General features: G+C 44.1%; 1 long non-coding RNA gene across 1 annotated transcript; it reads left to right on the top strand.

The window, feature by feature from the left end:
• Window positions 1-5,797: 5,797 nt before the first annotated feature.
• Window positions 5,798-18,670, top strand: LOC128101971 (uncharacterized). Its single transcript, XR_008215279.1, has 3 exons — window positions 5,798-5,952; window positions 16,717-17,031; window positions 18,065-18,670. It is a non-coding gene; the product is annotated as an uncharacterized LOC128101971 (long non-coding RNA).
• The last annotated feature ends 524 nt before the right edge of the window (window positions 18,671-19,194 follow it).

Here is a 19,194-nt window from a genome sequence, read left to right as displayed (position 1 = left end):
GAACACGATCACACTGCATTACATACATGTTGTATACATGTATGAAATTCCCAATTAAAAAATAAGAGAGTGTTTGGCAGACACGGAGGGATTTCCCAGTAAGAGCTGTTTGCATACATGGTGGCCCAGGCTGCCTGAGAGCTGCATAGAGACAAGGGTGCAATAACAGTGTTTTGGAAACTGTGGTGGGAAGGAGGCGGTGAGTCAGTGCTTACTGCCCCCAGAAAAAGATAGCACTCACGGGGAGGCTTTGGACAAAGTCTATACATGCATGTGGGGTGGGGTTGGAAAGACAGATTGGCCTATGGGGACTTAGAAGAAGAAAGTGGGGGAGAAAGGAGTGAGTGAAGGAAAGGTTGGGGAAACACACTGGGGAAATAGTTCTGAAAGTGGGTTTCTTGAGGCAGGAAGAGCTGTCGAAACAAAGAACTCTGGGTCATTCTGAGAGCAGAGGGCCATTTGTGAGATGTGTGGGAAGCCCAGGGGTGTTCATCCCCTATTGTCATGCTTCCAATTTTCATTTCTTTTTTTTCTTTCTTTCTTTCCAACACATGCGAAATGATTGTGGCTTAGAGCGATGCTGTTTTGGTAGCCTTAGGGCTATACTTAATGTCCGAGTTTAGGGCTTAACCAAACATAGCTTACCTGGAAACTGTTCTTTATTTATCAGCTGTCAGAATAGAAGCTGAGTCACAGCTTCACAGTGACACCAACACGTCTGGTTTCTGTCTCAGACTTCCTTATTTCCTGGCTGTTGGCGATCTTCACTTTTGCTTGTTCGGAACTTGAAATAACTTCACCCTGCTTGAGAGTGATGCCCTTGGACAGGTCCCTCACTAGTTCTTTTCCCAGACAGCAATGGCTTTGTTTTAATGACTATTTTTCAACATTGAACTGTGTAGCATTTCCTCAACCAACTGTCAGCGAGTCTCCTGGGTGATTTCAAACACTGGCAAGTAATTTGGATTTAGCTTGGAAATTTCACCTATCTGTAAACTGGGTTTCATTTGTGTTGAAAAGGCAGCTGGGGAAAGAGCACATCTGCTTTGGGAGAAGGCCTTTATTCCGTCTCTTTCCAGCTTAGTAATCAACTGTGATCTACTCACTCTGTCCCCATGCCTCATCCTCTGTTCGCATGTGAGGTGGGGAACACCACCGTCCGAGAGGGTCTGAAGCTGGAAAAACGTGGTGAGAGGGATTCATAATGTACAAGACGTGAGGTGATTCCTTCATTTACTAACATCCCTCTTATCACAAGAAAGACTATGAGAACCCACCAATGGAGGAGTGGCCATTCACAAAGAATAAGTCAAGATGACCCTTTGACAGCAGAAAAAGAACCAGAGCTTTTTTAAAATTATACTTAGTTTTTATCTTATCCTTTCCTGTTGTCTATTTGTATAGACGTTGTAGTGTCCATCGTATATCAGTATATTGATAAATGTATGTTATCTATCCTCTCTCTTCCTCTCCCCCCCCCCCCCCCCCCCCCCCCGTCATCTATTTGTCCTCATACTGAGCAGTAGCTCTCCTAGAAGCATAAACTCCCGTGAGATTCTTAGTCGGGTCCAGATGTGAACCAGGAACTGGATTTATCTGTTCATCTGGCCCTCACCAAAGAGCCTTTCTTCGGTGTAGCTTTCCCTAAACTTCTGATGTGAGAGACAAATGAAGAGGCTGAGTGTGGGGGTAAGGATGGGCCTGCCTCTGTGTTTCCTTTGTTCTCTCCTCTGCTGTTTGGAAACCACTGTGGTCGCTTCCCGAAGATGCAACTTTGGAGAGTAACTGATTCCGTGTTTGAAATCAGAAAATGAGATATGTTCCTTGGGAGGAACAGGTGGATCTGTGAGTTCAAGGCCATCCTGGTCTACAGAGTGAATTCCAGGATAGCCAGGGCTACACAGAGACATCGTGTGTGGTTTTTTTTTTTTTTTTTTTTTTTTTTTTTTTTGGTTTTTCGAGACAGGGTTTCTCTGTGTAGCTCTGCGCCTTTCCTGGAACTCACTCTGTAGACCAGGCTGGCCTCAAACTCACAGAGATCCACCTGGCTCTGCCTCCCGAGTGCTGGGATTAAAGGCGTGCGCCACCACCGCCCGGCAGAGACATCGTGTCTTAAAAAAACAACAAAAGCAAAACAAAACAACAAACACAAACATAACAAAACAACAGTAAAAAGATACGGCCTGGTTCTCAGATTCGATTTCTCAGACATCTGTCACCAGCTAGACCCATCCCAGCCTCTTAGTGTGTCGTGTGCTTAACACACTCTCACCGCCTAGACTAAGAGAAGGGCTCAGCAGCTCAAGCATGACTTGGGGCAGCTCATCTCCCTCCATGCCATCTTCCCCAGGCCTTTTTTTGCTTTCTGCTGCTTTGGTTTTTCTTTTCTTTTCTTTCTTTTTTTTTTTTAGCACAGTTGGCTGCCCCAATGGAGCCATCAGTACTCAAGACTATATAGAACAGGTTATAGAGTTAGCTAGCCTCCTGCAGCAAGCCCTTCTCTGATCTTGTTTCAGATGTGCTCTTATATCCCTCTGTAGAAGGAGATTCGACTCAAACTAAACACAGTGTCGTAGCCTGGGACCACCTCCCATTAGTCAATTCAATTATGTTTCCATCTGGATCGAGGATAGCCTATTTCTCAAGGAAATTTATAGGGTATAATGTCTTCATAACCTTAGTGGGACAAATTGCCTTATGGAATTAGGAGTTAAGGTGGGGTGTGGCAAATGGAGATATTACTCACATCCTCCTCTAGTTACTGTCCACAGAGTAGCTGTGATGAGGTAGTCAGGGAGCCTCCTTTGTTACCAGCCCTTGATCTCAAAACACCCCACTCAGAAAGGCCCCAGCCAACTGTCTCTTATGTCTGATGAAAACTTACCTCCAGTACAATCCTATTGGGCTAACAGACTATATCATGATTGCACAGTTCCTCCACACCCAATCCAGCGTGTATTTTTTCAAAGATGTTTCTCTACTCCAATATTTTTTTTGTACTCCTAATTGTGTTTTAGCATCTGCTTCCTGGAAATCAAGAGGTTGGATATAAAGGGGAGGAAATGGAAACAAAATGTAGGATTCGATGGGTTTTCATTTTGTTTTTAATTAGATTTCTTAAGTTCACTCTCCTAGCTGGTGGCTATGAATAGGCTCTGGGATAGCTGAGGGTTACTGTTAGGAGATAAATAAATACATATATTTATTTACACACACACACACACACACACACACACACACACACACACATCCCCAATATTGCCTACAGCCTGCATACATAACATGTCTAAACACACTGAATAATTTATGTGTCGTTTAAAAATATATGAAACACAATTCACCTACTTTTAAAGTAGTGCATCTTTAAACAGTAGACACTGGTATAACACACACACACACACACACACGGAAGGAACTCTCAATTTAAGAGAATTGTAAACCACTAATTTAAATGATGCCACTTCTTGTCTTCATATAGTAACTGAAGATTTCTCAAAAACATAATAAATAAGGAAGTAAATAAATAACCAATAACTTTGAGAAAGAACTTCCTGATTCCCATACTGAATAGCTCTTATTTGACCATTTCAAAGCTGAGAGGTACTAGAATGACCAATTACAGAATACAATGAGATGTCACATGTCCCTTTAATACAATCTCAAATGTAAAATGTGTGCATATTAACTGGGAATGTGCAATCTTGATCCTTCTGTGCAGAGGGAGAATTAGGTAATAGATGTTTAGCTTGTGTCAAATAGTCCCATTTGTTTTGGGGAAAGTGCTTTTTTCTAAGGATACAATAGCTTTCTAGAAAGCAGGTACCTATAGGTTTGGGTTGCTGCTATATAGAATCTTGGAAGAGATCAATGACCTTGTTCAACAGGGGAAGACACTGAGAGTCAATCTGGAAAAGCCTGAAAACTTTTTCAAAGCCATATAACAAATACGTGGCACATTTCATTATGGTTTGATGAGGTCAAAGGTTGCTAGGTGTTTCTGTTGCTGTGATAAACATGACCAAAAACAAGTAGGGGAGGAAAGGGCTCATTTGGCTTACACTTCTAGGTAAACAGTCCATCACTAAGGGATGTCAGAGCAGGAACTCAAGCAGGAACCTGGAGACAGGAACTGATGCAGAGACCATGGAGGAGTACTGCTTACTGGCTTCCTCCCCTCGAGTTGCTCAGTCTGTTTTCTTATTTGCCGAAGACCATTTGCCTAGGGGTCGCACTGCCACCAGTGGGCTGGGCCACCCACATCAATCGCTAATCAAGAAAATGCCCCCCATGGATTTGTCTGGAGGACAATCTGAGGGAAGTATTTTCACAATTGAGCTTCTCTCCCCAGATGATGCTAGCCATTGTCAAGTTGAGAAAGACTAACCAGCACACTAGGTTTACATGTCAGGATATGCTAGACTGTGTTTCTATGAGAACTATCACAAATGTTAGTGGGTTAACGTAAAGGAATTTTATTACTGTATCACCCAGATTTTACTGAGGCTCTGGATGATCTCTAGGACACCTGTTCCCCACTTGGTACACCATCATTCCAGGCTGTTTTGATTCCATGACATGTCTACTTCAAGAAACGACTACATCATTGCCAGAGTTTGTGTGGGGAACTACAAAAGCATCACTCACTAGTAGCTAAATGCCAAAGAGACAGTCAGGTCACAGTCAGAGGGTGCTCTGTAAGAGTTGAAGAGACTGGGATAAAGGTGAGCATTAAACATCTCCATCTTTCCAGGCTCCCCAGAGTGCCATAAAATCCCATTTACTATTGGGGCAAACTGCAAAGTTCTCTGAGAATGCTGGTTTATTAAGTCATTTACGATCAGTAGCATCTAAGTTATGAATCAGTTCATTTTTATCAGTCACTAAAACATGGAAGGGAACAAACATGGGGGAAATATAAGATCCTATGCCAGTGAGGTCTCTATTGTTGTAATAAACACCATGACCAAAACACTTGGGGAGGAAAGGGTTTATTTCAGCTTACAGCTACAGTCCTTAATGAAGAGAAGTCAAGGCAGAAACCTAGAAGCAGGAACTCAAGTAGAGGTCATAAAGGAACACTGTTGATTGGTTTGCTCCTCCTGGCTTGCTCAGCTTGCTTTCTTATACAACCCAGGACCATCAGCCCAGTGGTGGCACCACCCATAGTGGGCTGGGCCCTCCCAAATTAATCTTAGTCAAGAAAATGCCCCACAGACTTGCCTGCAGACCAATCTAATGGAGGCATTTTCACAGCTGAGTTCCCCTCTTCCCAGATGAGCCTAGCTTATGTCAAGTTGACAAGAAACTAAGCAGCATAGATCCCTTTTAAATAAAAACAAAATAGCCCAGTGGCTTGGTCAGACAGGACAGAGTTTACGTGGGACTCCTGAAAGACCCAGCAGTAGAAATGTGTTATGGTGGAGGGTTGTGCATCTGAAGGGAGAAAGGTGCTGAAGGAGGCAAAAGCTGTCCTTGACCATGGTCTTTAAATTTACCACTCAGTCTCATGTTCTTCGTGAGCAAAGCCCTTTTCAGATGTCTGTGGTGTCATTCAAATGATGCCAAGTTTTATCAAACCTCTGATCTTCTGTTTGTCTGCCTTCTCTCCCCAGCTGTCTCATACTACTTTGAAAATAAGTTGCAAGCCTCAACTCTTGGGTTTCCTGTCCCATTCTCGTATCTGCAGTGTTGGGGGACTGTGCTGGCAGGACGAACAGGGCAGGAGGAAGTCAGGCTGAGTTTCAGTGGGTTTCTTAGCTCCTTGTCATTTCCCAGACTGCTGCTTTTGCTGTCTCCATGCACTCAGGGGAAGTCACCCACCCAGTCTAGGGTTTCTGTTAGTCTCTCAGGGCTGGGTGTTTATTCAAGTCCTTAAGCCATCTGGACCTGTGGGCTGGACTTGGACGCCCTCTTCCTTGGAGTCCTTCCCCCTTTCCCTTCCAAGATGGAAAGGTAAGTGAGGAACCACTTTCATCCTTAGTGGAGCCAAGACATTTACTCTCAGATGAAAACAAGTTGCAAGTAGGGAGTCAGATGAGAACCAGAATGAGGCCTGAGAGTTTTGTTAATTTATTCCAGTGAAGTTTTTCTTCCAAATGTTCTGATGGAGATCGCGAGTTCTAGTCTAGTCTAGACTCTGGAGGCGGACTGGCTTCACATCCTGGCTCTGCCACTTGCACTTATGAGGTAAAGTTCCTTAATCATTTTGACACTCGACTCTTTTCTTTTTGAACTTTAAAGTATGCACAGTTGCATCTACTTCAGTAAATTTGATGCTTTTAAGGGAAGATTCAATAAAGATTATTATTGTTGTGACCTGATGAGATTCTGGGAGACAGCTATCTGGTAAGTTCACACTGTGATTATCATTGTTACTCAGGTAACCATACCACAGGACTTAAGATACTCCTACTGACATGCATGACTGTTTCCACATCCCCAAATAGAACTAATGTGATCAGGTCTTCCTGCCTTTCTAGATTCTGGTATGTATCAAAACAAGTAAGCGATGTCTTGAAAATAAATGTATATTATGAAGATATGACATACTATCCATTCTCTTAGTATATTTGAGATACTATAATGGAACATCACAGACAGGACAGTTTATGAACAACAGAAACTTAGTTCTCTCAGTCCTGGGAGTTGGGAAGAAGCTCAAGATCAAGGCACCAACTGTTTCAGGATCTGGTGAGCGCCCACTTTCTCGTAGATGGTACCTTCTCACTGTATCCTCACGTGATAGGAGCAGTAAGGCAGCTCTCTGGAGCCTCTTTCATAAGGTCACTGTCGTAATTTCATTTCTGTTGCTGTGACAAGCACCCTGACCAAAACCAATGTAGGAGCGGGAAAGGTTTGTGTAGCTTGCAATTCCAGATCCATTGTCCCGGCTAGTTTTATGTCAACTTGACAGTAATTGAAGTCATTTGAGAGGAGGGAACCTCAATTAAGGAAATGCCCCCATAAGATGGGGCTGTAGGTGGAGGTGGTGGTGGTGCACACCTTTAATCCCAGCACTCAGGAGGTAGAGGCAAGCAGATCTCTGTAAGTTTGAGGCCAGCCTGGTCTACAGAGTGAGTTCCAGGACAGTCAGGGCTGCATAAAGAAACCCTGTCTTGAAAAACAAACAAACCAAAACAAACAAAAAGCAATGGGGCTATAGGCAAGCCCATAGGGCATTTTCTTAATTAGTGTTTGATGGAGAGAGCCCAGCTCATTGTGGGCGGTGCCACCCCTGGGCTGGTGGTCCTGGGTTCTATAAGAAAGCAGGCTGAGCAAACCAGTAAGCAGCACCCCTCCATGGCCTCTGCATCAGCCTCTAGGTTCTGTGGTGATATATTGTGTACCCTAACAAACTTGCCAGAGGATCAGTGGACAGAGCCAGCCACTAGAGTAGACATAGAGGTCAGGCAGTGGTGGCACCCTTAATCCTATCACTCTGGAGCAGAGATCTATCTGGATCTCTGTGAGTTCAAGGCCACACTGGAAACAGAGCCAGGCTGTGGTGCAGACATCTTTAATCCCAGTACTGTGAAGTACACACACCTTTAATCCCAGGAAGTGATGGCAGGGCAGAGAAAGGTATATAAGGCGTGAGGAAACAGGAACTTGCTCTCTTTAGACTGAGGATTTCGTAGAGGTAAGAACTTGTGGCTGGCTTACTCTGCTTTCACCCCAATATCTGGCTCTGGGTATTTTATTACAATACCTTTTAAGATTAGTGTTACAAGGTTCCTGCCCTGCCTGAGTTCCTGTCCTCATTGCTTTTGATGATGAACTGTTATATGGAACTGTGAGTGAAAGAAATCCTTTCCTCCCATGTTGCTTTGGTGTTTCAGTAAAGCAACTGTAACCCTAACTAAGACATCCATCACTGAGGGGAAGTCTACATAAGAACTCAAGCAGTAGTCACATCGCATCTAGAGTCAAGAGCAGAAAGAGACAAATGCACCGTGCTGACTGCTTGCTTAAACTCAACTCGTTTTCTTCGCTGAGTCTACCTGCCCGAGAACAGTGCCAGGCACAGTGGAGTGGACACGCCCAGATCAGTCAACAAGCAAGAAAATCCCCCACAGGCACGTCCACAGGCCAACCTGAGCTAGGCAGTTCCTCAGTTGAGACTCTTCCCACATTATTCCAGGCTGTGGCAAGTTGACAAAACCAACCAGCACTTTCACTAATCCCATTCACTAAAACCAGCCCTTGTGGCTTAATCACCTTCCCCAAATCACCACTTCCTACTGCCATCACCTTGGTTGGGTTACAAAATATGAGTCTGGTGAGGATCCAAACACAGCATTTTATGAAGTACCAGGAACGGTGACAGTGGGGCGGTAATGCCATCCTCCATCCTCTTAGCATTTAGGTTTCTGCTATTTTCATGGGACTGGCCTAAGGGACCATGTTGTGTTGTATGCAGCTAGCTCTTACAATACTGCCTTTGACAAAACCTAGTCCCATTGAGAATGTTGCTTTTTACATGGAATACCTCATGGAGTCTGGGGCTCCTCTGTCAGGGGTTGTGAGTCTTTTGAGGGGCCATTGACAGAGTCTAGTTCATAGCTGGGAAATCTTGGGATGAGCAGATCCTGGATCCACAGGGGCTTGAGGCAGTGGATCAGCATTTGATCCTTCTTCTGGGGTGTGCCTCTGAGGTTGGTGCTGCCTGGATACTTCTAGTTAGTAAATAGCTGGCATTCATGGAAAAGAGAAGGAAAAAAAAATCACCAGTGATGTCATCCAACCCACTGGGCCACAGTTCTTGTTTCAGAAGGAAAACTCTATTTCCCCTTAGTAGACAATGTCTGAGGAGGAGGAGAACCCATTTGTCTAGAGCAGGCATCTATTGAATTACATAGTGAAATATGTTGACTCGTTTTAGGCGGTGCCTTGTTATTGTTCTATTGCTGTGAAGAGATACCATGACCAAGGCAATTCTTAGAAAAAGAAAGCATTTTTAATTTGGAGGTTGCTTACAGTTTTAGAAGATTAGTCCATGATCATCATGGCAGGAAGCAGGCCAGCATGGAGCAGTAGCTGAGAGCTTTACATTCTGATCCACAGTCAGCAAGCCGAGAGAGAGAGAGAGAGAGAGAGAGAGAGAGAGAGACAGAGACAGAGACAGAGAGGGAGACAGAGAGACACAGAGAGAGAGAGAGAGACAGAGAGAGAAAGGACTGGGCCTGCCATGGGCTTTTGAAACCTTGCAGCCCACTCCCAGTGAATCACCTCCTCCGACAAGGCCATATCTACTCCAACATGACCACACATCCTAATCCTTTCTGAACACCGAACAGTACCACTAACTGGGGGCCAAGCATTCAAAAATATGAGTCTATTGGGGGCATCCTCATTCAAACCAGCACACATTGGTTCTTTGATTCTAAGTAAAGCTTTGGTGAATTTTTATAAATAAATAAAAATTACACACACCATACAGTATATACATAAATGTTAGAAAACTTGAGGGTAGCTCAAATATAATCAAATAAGAATCTGAAGACCCTGGTTTTCCATAGGACATGAATTAGGAGGTCTTGGTAGGTGAAACCTGTTAGCCAGACTCCATGGGTCAAGCCACTCAGGATTGCATCCCTGGGAAGCATGAGTTGATGCGATGCCAATGATCTGAGCAGCAGAAGGGAACATGCTTGGTAGCCCATGTATGGCAAGGAGAAGCTTCTAATGAACTATACAGGCTGTGCCAGCTGAAGGGGAGCAGGCGGCTGAACAGGCCTTGGTAACAGGTGTCTGTTCCAGTGACTGTGGATGTCATCTGCTTCATTGTTACAGTTTCTTCCCTGCGGCTGTTAGGCCCCACATAGATCCAAATGGACTCAACATGTCCTTGTTTGTAGAGCATGTGTGTAACAGCACGAAGCTGTGTAGAAGGGACACCACAGTCTTCTCACTCAACATCAGAGCTCCATGTCTGTGGCTGTTCTGGGGAAAACCTCGCCTTTCCTGTGAAAGGTCCATGCTTAGATTCAGGCGTGTTGGGTTTCCCGAGGTCCCTGAACGCACCGTCCGGCACTTGCTTAGACCATAAACTAAAAATAAGTGTTCCCAGGACTCTTCCTGTTGGCGGTGACAGTTGAACCATCACCTCACCACAAAGACACTTGTCATTTGGGGGTTTAGAAAAGGGAAACACTTAAGTGCTAGTTTATCAGACTAAAAGAGTTACAACAACAGTCCCAAGGACAACACTCTGCCCACCCACAGCCTTCTGGTCAGAGGTGAGAGTCTCAGATTACAGGGAACACTGAGCCTTATGACCCACGCTCTTACCCCGCTGAGAGGGAGGGCATGATGATGCGAGGCCACAGCAGCTGCCTTTCAAAGTTCCCAGGGAAACTTTAGAAGAAACAACAGTGTTATTTAAAAGGCACCAGAAACAGTCTAAAATTTAGACGATCAGAGAGCGAGCCTGCAGTTCTGTGCATTATTAATATTTTGGGGGTGTTTCTCATCCTGGACTTTTTTGATCAATAAGAAGACTTTAGGGTTCAGGGGCATTGTGCCATAAATCAGAGCTTTGCCTCGACCTTCTCCTGTCTCTCAACTGGGAACGATGCTGGCCTGCGGCAAGAGTTTAATGAGCACTAGTGTGAGGAACATTTTAATGCATGTCATTCATAAGCTTCCTTGACTGCCCTCCTTAATTTTCTAACATAAGGCTTTAACATTGTTAAACATGTTTTAACATTCCTTAGCTAGTTTTATTTTAATGACTTTGTGATGTTCCATAAAATGGATATTGTATAACATAGTGAATCAGGATCCTGGCATTAGACAAGAAATTCTGTGATGGATATCTCTAGGTACCATTTTTCAAAGAAGAGTCCAGCCTTGAACCCCATTGGACCTGAAGTTTTGGGGCTGATACATGTGAAGAGGTAGATTTAATGGGAACAAATCTAATGATCCAGTTCCTGGGTCATTTATCCAGTGACCAATTTATCATTGTTCTTTTTCTTCTCATATCTTTGGAAGCTCTTCTTCACTGGTTAGAAAAAGACTTGAAAATTTAAATAAACACCAACTGCCTTTAAATACTTGTTGCTAAGTCATAGAAAAAACTTAAGGGGCCAAGAAACCAGACAGGCCTAGCTTCTACTTTTAACAACATATATCAAGCTTTTAAGCCTTTTCTTTTATATGTGAGAAATGTATTTTGCACTGTAATTGTAATATTTATTTCCATTCGACACTTAGCCTGTTGGTGTGGCAATAATAGTAACAACATTTATTTTTAAGGCAGAAAAGAGGTTCTGTAAACCCACTTTACTTCTCCTGTGAAAATATCTAACCTTCCTTTCTAGAAGTTTCTTGGGATCCAGACATTGATATGAGGCCTCTTTCCTGTTCCATTTACCTCGTCAGAAAGCATGCATTTTTAGAGTATTGACTGGAACAACAAAAAAGACTTATAACAAAGTCTATCACCGAGACACTGTGCTTAGTGTGTGTCAGGTGCTTGTCCAAGACTGAAGGGGTGAACTGCTCTATCTAATTTTAACAGAGGGGGATGTCCTCTTAATATTCAGTGGGCCACTTGAAGAGGTTGACAAATACCGGAAGAGCCACTGAGATGGTTGAGTATGGAAGAGTGTGACCTGCTCTTCTAGTCTTTGGAATTAGTGACAGAGTTGGAGCACAGCATCACTTCCAGCCAGAAGACTCTTTGCTAACACAGAGGCAAGATGACAATCATGTCCTAATGTAGCAAACACCTTCCAAATGGAGGTGGACAGTGGCATGAGGTGGAACGCACATAGGAAGGCACTGTCAGATGGGGAGGGGCAGAAGTAACTGTCTCATGATGTGTTTTAGAGAATCTTCAAGACTTGGCAAATTGTAAAAAAAGAGATGGGATAATAAAAATAAAGGTTAAATCCTAGGTTGTTAATCAGGGTACTTAGACAAAACGTGGCCCCACACAGTTGAAGATGATAAAGTCTGGGGGAATAGCTGACTCATGGGGGAGGAAATGGAAGATTCTTTTCCTACTTTGCCATTTGCAGAACTGATGGTCTGGCTCAGAATAAAGAAGACAAAACTAGAAGCATTGACCTTTCTTTATCCAATGTTGTTAGGCAGGAAGAGACCAAATGTTGGATAAAGAGCAAGTTGGGGCTTGACTGTTTCCAAGTCACATGACTTAAAAAGTTATTTAGTTACTTTCCACTGTTACTTTATTTTCCTGCTCTCTAAAGGGAGAGTTAATATTGCCTGTTCTGCAGTATTGCTGATACGATGTATGTCCAGCCCTTCACACAACATTAAGCACAGAGTAATTCCTTTACCTAGAAGTTACTTGTGGTCCTTTGAGTGGTCTTCTCAAGTTAGAGCTGTTTGACACACTAACCCTTGCCTTGTGTGTCTTCTGCATCCTTTGTCTTGGTGACAGCATCTGATGTGGCTAGAGAACTTACAGAAGGTAGTGGCACTGCCACTGTATATGCCACCTGTCACCTGTGAGTGAGCATTCTCTTCCTTCACCCAAAGGCATTGTTTCTTCCTAAAACACTCAGGACCCTGTGGATCATAAACATTCAAGGCATGCTTGTCAATGATGGAAAGTTACACTGTGGTGATTGAGAGCACTGATTCTACATGGTTGCTTGGGTTGGATTCTCATCTCTGTCCTTGATGAGCTGTATAACCTTGGGGGAGGTAACCTGATGGGACTTTGATTAAGTCCCTACAATTCTGAGACTCCTTAGAAATTCCTGCATCATAGGATTTTCTGTAAGTTTTAATGGAAGACACACATACACACAAATACATACACACACACAAACACATGCACACAAACTCACACACAATACATACAAACACACACACAAACTCACAACACACACACCTGGAAACTTGTAACTACTATAAAAATGTGTGTCCAATAAAACAAAAAATATCTAAAGTGTTAGAAAACGGATGGCTTTGAGGTTAGCAAATGGCTACATAGGAGGAGAGGGAGGGTGGGGGAGTCCAGAGCTCTGGGTGGAGTGGAAGCAGACACAGGATGGTGGTCAGTCATGAAAGGAGCTGAGGACAGCTCTACTGCTTCTCTCTTTTGTCTTGGTCAGCCCCCCAGGGAACAAAGATTCCAGGGACAAACATTAAAGCCAAGTTGTTCTTTCCTCTTAGAAGCAGTTTTTAGTCCAGCCGAGACCCAGGAAACATACTGTATCCTATGGCATGTGTCTCTGCGGCTGCTGCATTCAACTGCAGAATAATCCCTCCAGCTGGGGATCAAGAAGACACAGTGAAGGCACCTCCCACCTACCTGCTTTGGCCTGAGTGTGGGGTTCCTTCTCAACATATCCAGAACAAGAAATAAAGAGTGTCAGAAGAGGGGTAGTGACTTTTGACAGAGAAGACAGGAAAAGCCTTTCTTTGGGGACAGCTAAGAGATGGACAGAGCTACAGAGTTACAGAAAGTCCATTTTTGCATTTGCCCTGTTGCGTGAAGAATGCATCAAAGGAAGCCAAGATGGAGAGCATAGGAACCAGTTTACAGGCTGTCACCGTGGTTTTCTTGGCTACAGGCTAGCACTGGCAGCAGTAGTACCATTTCCTTAGATGCGGCAGTCTTTTGTGGTAGTGGTGGGGCAGATCAGGTTGGCTGGAAGCAAGGAGTGGAGGGTTCTGCTTGCCATGCTCATTTTCACAAGCCGAAGGAACACCTGCATGGGGCCACAGACATCAGCCTGCCCCCTGTCCACTCTCCTGCCAGGCCACTGCTACAGCAGCTCCAGTCTTCTTCCATTTTCAGATTTCCAGGAGGCATTTCCACAAGGTGGCCCCCTGAGAGGCAGTGCAGGGCTGGTTGTGCATATAGGAAGTATAAAGTTAGCTCTCAGTAAGAGTCCCGAACAAGGAGACACGAGCTGAGAGAGAGTCGGACAGGTAAGTTCGTCACTTTCCCCTCTCCCAAGGACTACTCTAAGGGCTAATGTCTCAAAAAACAAACAAAACCCCTCCAAGCTTCTGGTGACCTGCAGGGTCTCCTAGCAGCTGGACGGTGATGTAGGTGATGGTGAAGGGTCAGCTGGATGGTGATGTAGCCTTCTCCTTCACTTTCCGTCCTTAATATTTTGGACTTAATTCTCCCATCCATACTGAGTGCTTCAATCCATGGCTGAGACTCTGTTTTGTAGAGAATTAACAAAGAAAACATCCAAAAGGAGGGGTCAAGGAGGAAGTTAGAAGTCTGTAGCTGAGGAGAGAAGTCAACTTCAGAATTATTCACTTTGGAAACTTGGGAAAACACATGAGATGCAAGGCCATGTGGCTGTGTCGTCACTTCACGACGTGTGGGTCGATGGAAATACAGGTCAAAGAGCAAACCTTAGGTTGCACAACACCCCCTGTTCAGATAGAAGGGCTGAACCAGCATAGAGGAAATGAGACCGAGTCGTATAGGATGTAGAAGAAAATTCAAAGGCGTGTAAGGACAGATACAAAAGAAAGGAGCAACTAAAAACATGGTTTCCTCAGAGGTGGGGTGGGGGCTATCTGAGATGCTAGAGAAGAGAAACAGGAAACTATAGGTGTGCTATATTTTATATTAGCTTTTTGGTGCTGTGACAAAAACAAATTTGAGATTATCAAGTTATATATGTGCGTTGATTCAGAGTTTCAGAGGTTGCGGTGCCTGGTTACACAGCCGCATCCCTTTAGACAGTACATTGTGGCAGTGAGTGCATAATCATCATGGAGGGAACTGCTCACCTCAGGGTGGTGGTCTAAAAGCATAAAGTAGGGTCTGGGTCCCTATGTTTTCTTCAGCATCACACCCCCATGACCTAATTTTCTTCTATTAGACCCCTATCTCCTAAAGATTCCAGCACCTTCCAGTGGTGCCACAGGCTGGCTACCAACCCCTATTATCATATTAGTGTTTAGGAGACATTTAGGAGTCAAGCTATCAGAAATGGCAGAATGCAAGTGGTAGGTGGCATATAGAGAGCCATTTTAGTGAGGAAGTAAGACTGGGTTGGATCAGGGAGGGAAGGGGAAAGAGAAGTAGAAGCAGCTAGCATCATAGATGAGCCTGTGAAGAAACTTATTGGAAACAGGAAGGAAACAAACTAAGCAACAGGAAGATTAACTAGCATTTACTACGCACTAGAACTGAAGTGTGTGTAAGAGAAGCATGGACTTTGAGAGATGTGAGTTCTTATCTTTGTCTTGCCCTTCCCCAGCTGAAGAGGGAACGCCACTTCCCTCTCTAGGCATTCCCTCTTGTTAAGGGTCTCTTAAGCTCAATTAGAGAACTGTGTGTGTACCACAATGGCACCCTTAGAAATGTCCTGCCATGCTGGTTGTATTGTGGTTCATAGGAATCATAGCTGGGGAAAAGTATTGGTTGCCCCCCTCTCTTGGAAGCTTGCATATCACCTTCTGGGGACAAAAACCAGTGAAAACCAGTCTTTAGGGAGGAGGCTTTCAGGTCAGATCAAGTTTGGATCCTCCAAGTCCTATGTCAAAATGAAACAGTCCTTAAGGGGAATAAAAGGCACCTACTTCTTAGTGTACTGGCAATATTAAGTAAGGCAGCGCATGCAAAGAACACAGTACCTAAAGCAATAGTAAGATTACATATACTTTAGCCTTTGAAGTAATAGAGGTTATTAGTGAGAAAAACCTGCAGGATATTGTGGTCAGCTGTACACGGAAAGTGACATCTGGAGATAAAGAAGGAAGGCTTAGAAGAACTGCAGGTGTACCAGATACAGGCAGGGCTTGGGGTGCTTATGAGGACCACACTTCAGGCAGCTTAGAGAAAGACATGTAGGAAAGATGTCATGATGTCAGCCAGAGTGGTATAAAATCACACTCAAATAGGAAGACATTTGATTTTTCAAACTTTATTGTGTGTAGACATGTGTGTCACAGTGGGCTTGTGGAGGTCAGAGGAAAGTTTGTAGGAATCAGTTCTCTCCTTCCATTATATGGATCCTGGGGATCAAACTCAGGTCATCAGGCTTGGCAACAAGCCTTTACCTGCTGAGCCATCTTGCTAGCTCAAAATATCCAAGATCTCCTTAAAGTAGAACAAAGTTGTAGTATTCATTCAACCAGATATCAATATATACCATAAGGCACAATAATTAAGACAATGAGGCATTGGTACAACAAAGAAACCTGTGGAGGATGCTAGAATCCAAACAAACTTGGGTATTTATTTTTGACAAATGCAGTATTTCAGAGAGGTTCAGAAAAGATGATCTTATCAGCAAATGGTGCTGAGCTAAATGGGGATCTACATGAGCAAAACTCAACCCCTGCCTCACACAAGAACAAAAACAAAACTTCTATGTGGTTTGTAGATTTGAATACAAAGACTTTTAAAATATAGAATGTTCCAGATCTCAGAAACTGAGCAACATCAGGCCTGCATGGCAACAGACGCTTGGATAAGAGACTTCCTAGAACACCAGGTGCCATAGCCTCTGAAAAGGAGAAAGAAATGAAAAGAAAAGGGAAGAGGGACAGGAAGAGGAGGCAAGAAAATGGGTATGTTTGTGCAAGTGAGAGTTCTTGACCTTTAGGTAGGCAAACACTATAAATCAGACAAAATCTACTAAGATAAAGAATGTTTATAAGTTCAATTTCATCAAAACTTTTAGTTCATCAAAAGATTAAGGTTAAGTAAAAAGGACAGTTACAGTGTGTCATGATTAATATTCATTGTCCACCTGACAGAGTTTAGCCTTACCACAGGAAGAGCTATGCAGTGTGTTGATGAGGGTGTTTCCTGAGAGGCTTAACTGAGGTAGCAAGTTCTATCCTGGATGAGGGCGATGGCAGTCCCTGGACTGGATGAAAAGAAGAAAGTGAGCTGAGCACCAGCGTTCATCCCCTGCTTCCTGACTGCCTGCTCATCGTGACCAGATGTTTCACGTTCCTGTGGCCATGCCGTCCTTGCCATGAAGGATTGTACTTCCTGACTGTGAGCCAAACAAATGCTCCTTCCCTGAAGTTGCTTTTGTCAGATATTTGATCACAGCTATGAGAAAAGTAAGTAATACACACAGTAGGTAAGTAGAGTCATAGCTCATGTAGCTATAAAGGGAGAAACCTAGTGCTAGGGAAGCTGCCAGGGATCCACAGGATGACCACAGCTTAGACTACTAGCAATAGTGGAGAGGGTGCCTGAGTTGGCTTATCCCGGTAATCAGATAGGTGAACATCCTAACTGTCATCATAGAGGCTTCATCCAGTAACTGATAGAAGCAGATGCAGAGATCCACAGCCAAGCACCAGGCTGAGATTCAGGAGTCCAGTCGAAGAGAGAGAAGAGGGATTCTATGAACAATGAGGGTCAAGATCATGATAGGGAAATCTACAGAAACAACTGAACCAAACTCATGGGAACTCACGAACTTTAGACTGACAGCTGTGGAACCTGCATGGGACTGGACTAGGCCCTCTGCATAATTGAGACAGTTGTGTATCTTGATCTGCTTAAGGGGCCCTTGGCAGTAGGATCAGGATCCATCCCTTATGCATGAGCTGGCTTGTTGGAGCCCATTACCTATGGTGGGATACCTTGCTCAGCCTTGATGACGGGGGAGGGGCTTGGACCTGCCTCAGCTGAATGTACCAGGCTTTGCTGACTCCCCATAGGAGGCCTTATTTTCAGAGGAGGGGTGGGTTGGGTGGGGAAGGTTTGGGGGGGCGGGGAGCGGGAGGAAAGAAGAGAGGGAGATCTAAGCTTGGTATGTAAAATGAAGAAAAATTCCTTAATAAAGACAAAAAAAAAAAAAAGAATTACACAAGTGAAAACAGGTAGCCCAATTGAACATACACGAGCAAAGTCCTGGACAGGTAGGTTCTTTGTGATGGTAGAGTGGTATCTTACTTTACTATCTATTTCTGTGATAAACCACCACCCAAAGCAGGCTGGGGGAGGAGAGAGTTTATTTCAGATTACAGCTATAGTCCATCATAAACAGGCAGGAACTCAAGGCAGGAACTGAAGCAGAGACCATAGCAAATTCACTTACCAGCTTGCTTATGTTTTCTTTCCCCTGCTTTCTTATATACCCAGGACCACTTGCCCAGGGATGGCACCACCCACAGTGGGCTGGGCCCTCTCACATCAATCATTAATCAAGGAGATGTCCTCACAGACTTGCCTGCAAGCTAGTCTGATGGAGGCATCCTCTCAATTAAAGTTCCTTCTTCCCTGGACAAAAACTACAGTACAAGTGATCAGTGGACACATGAAAAGGTGTTCATTTCTGTCAGCCTTCAAGGACACAAATGGAGATCAGAATGAGATTCGACTCCGTTCTCTCAAGAACAAGAAGGGATGCTGTCAGGCCGTACCAAGTGCTGGTGAGCGTGTGGAAGCCAGACCTCTTACATAGACACTGCTGACGGGACTGAAAACGGAGCAGCCATGGGGAGGAGACGACTGCCACATCTACTAAACTTAGAGTTTGTACAAAGTCCATTCCTGGCAGAAATGAGGACACGAGTTCATTAAAGACAAACACAAAATACACCCATCGCACCACTGTTCATTTGTGACAATTCCAGACAAAAGCAGTTCAGCTGGCCCTCAAGAGTGGAGCAGAGTTATAAATGGTTGTTTGCTCATAGAATGGAATGCTCTACTCCATGGAAATAAACTAACCACTATTACACATGACACTGGTGATTCTCTTCAATATAATGTAAAATAAATGAAGCCAATTACCAAAAAGTACATGTCGATCTGTGTACTGGCTGGTTTTGTGTGTCAACTTGACTCAAGCTGGAGTCATCAGAGAGGAAGGGGCCTCAGTTGAGGGAATGCCTCAGTAAGATCCAGCTGTAAGGCATTTTCTCAATTAGTGTTCAATGGGGGAGGGTCCAGCCCATGGTGGGTTGTACCATCCCTGGGCTGTTGGTCCTGGCTTCTATAAGCAAACAGGCTGAGCAAACCATGTGAAGCAAGCCAGTAAGCAGCACCCCTTGCATGGCCTCTGCATCAGCTCCTGCCTCCAGGATCCTGCCCTGTTTGTCTTGTGCTGACTTCTTTTGGTGATGGACAACAATGTGGAAGTGTAAGCTGAATAAACCCTTTCCTCCCCAACTTGCTTTTTTGTCACGGTGTTTTGTTTGCAGCAACAGAAACCCGAACTAAGACAATTTGGTTCTATGTATATAAAATTCAAAGCCCAGCAAAACTGA

This window comes from Peromyscus californicus, unplaced genomic scaffold (assembly GCF_007827085.1).
Source record: "Peromyscus californicus insignis strain IS unplaced genomic scaffold, ASM782708v3 Scaffold_7__1_contigs__length_154581171, whole genome shotgun sequence".
Taxonomy (NCBI): Eukaryota; Metazoa; Chordata; class Mammalia; order Rodentia; family Cricetidae; genus Peromyscus; species Peromyscus californicus.
The sequence above is the reverse complement of the archived record's forward strand: the minus strand, read 5'-3'. Positions and strand labels throughout refer to the sequence as shown.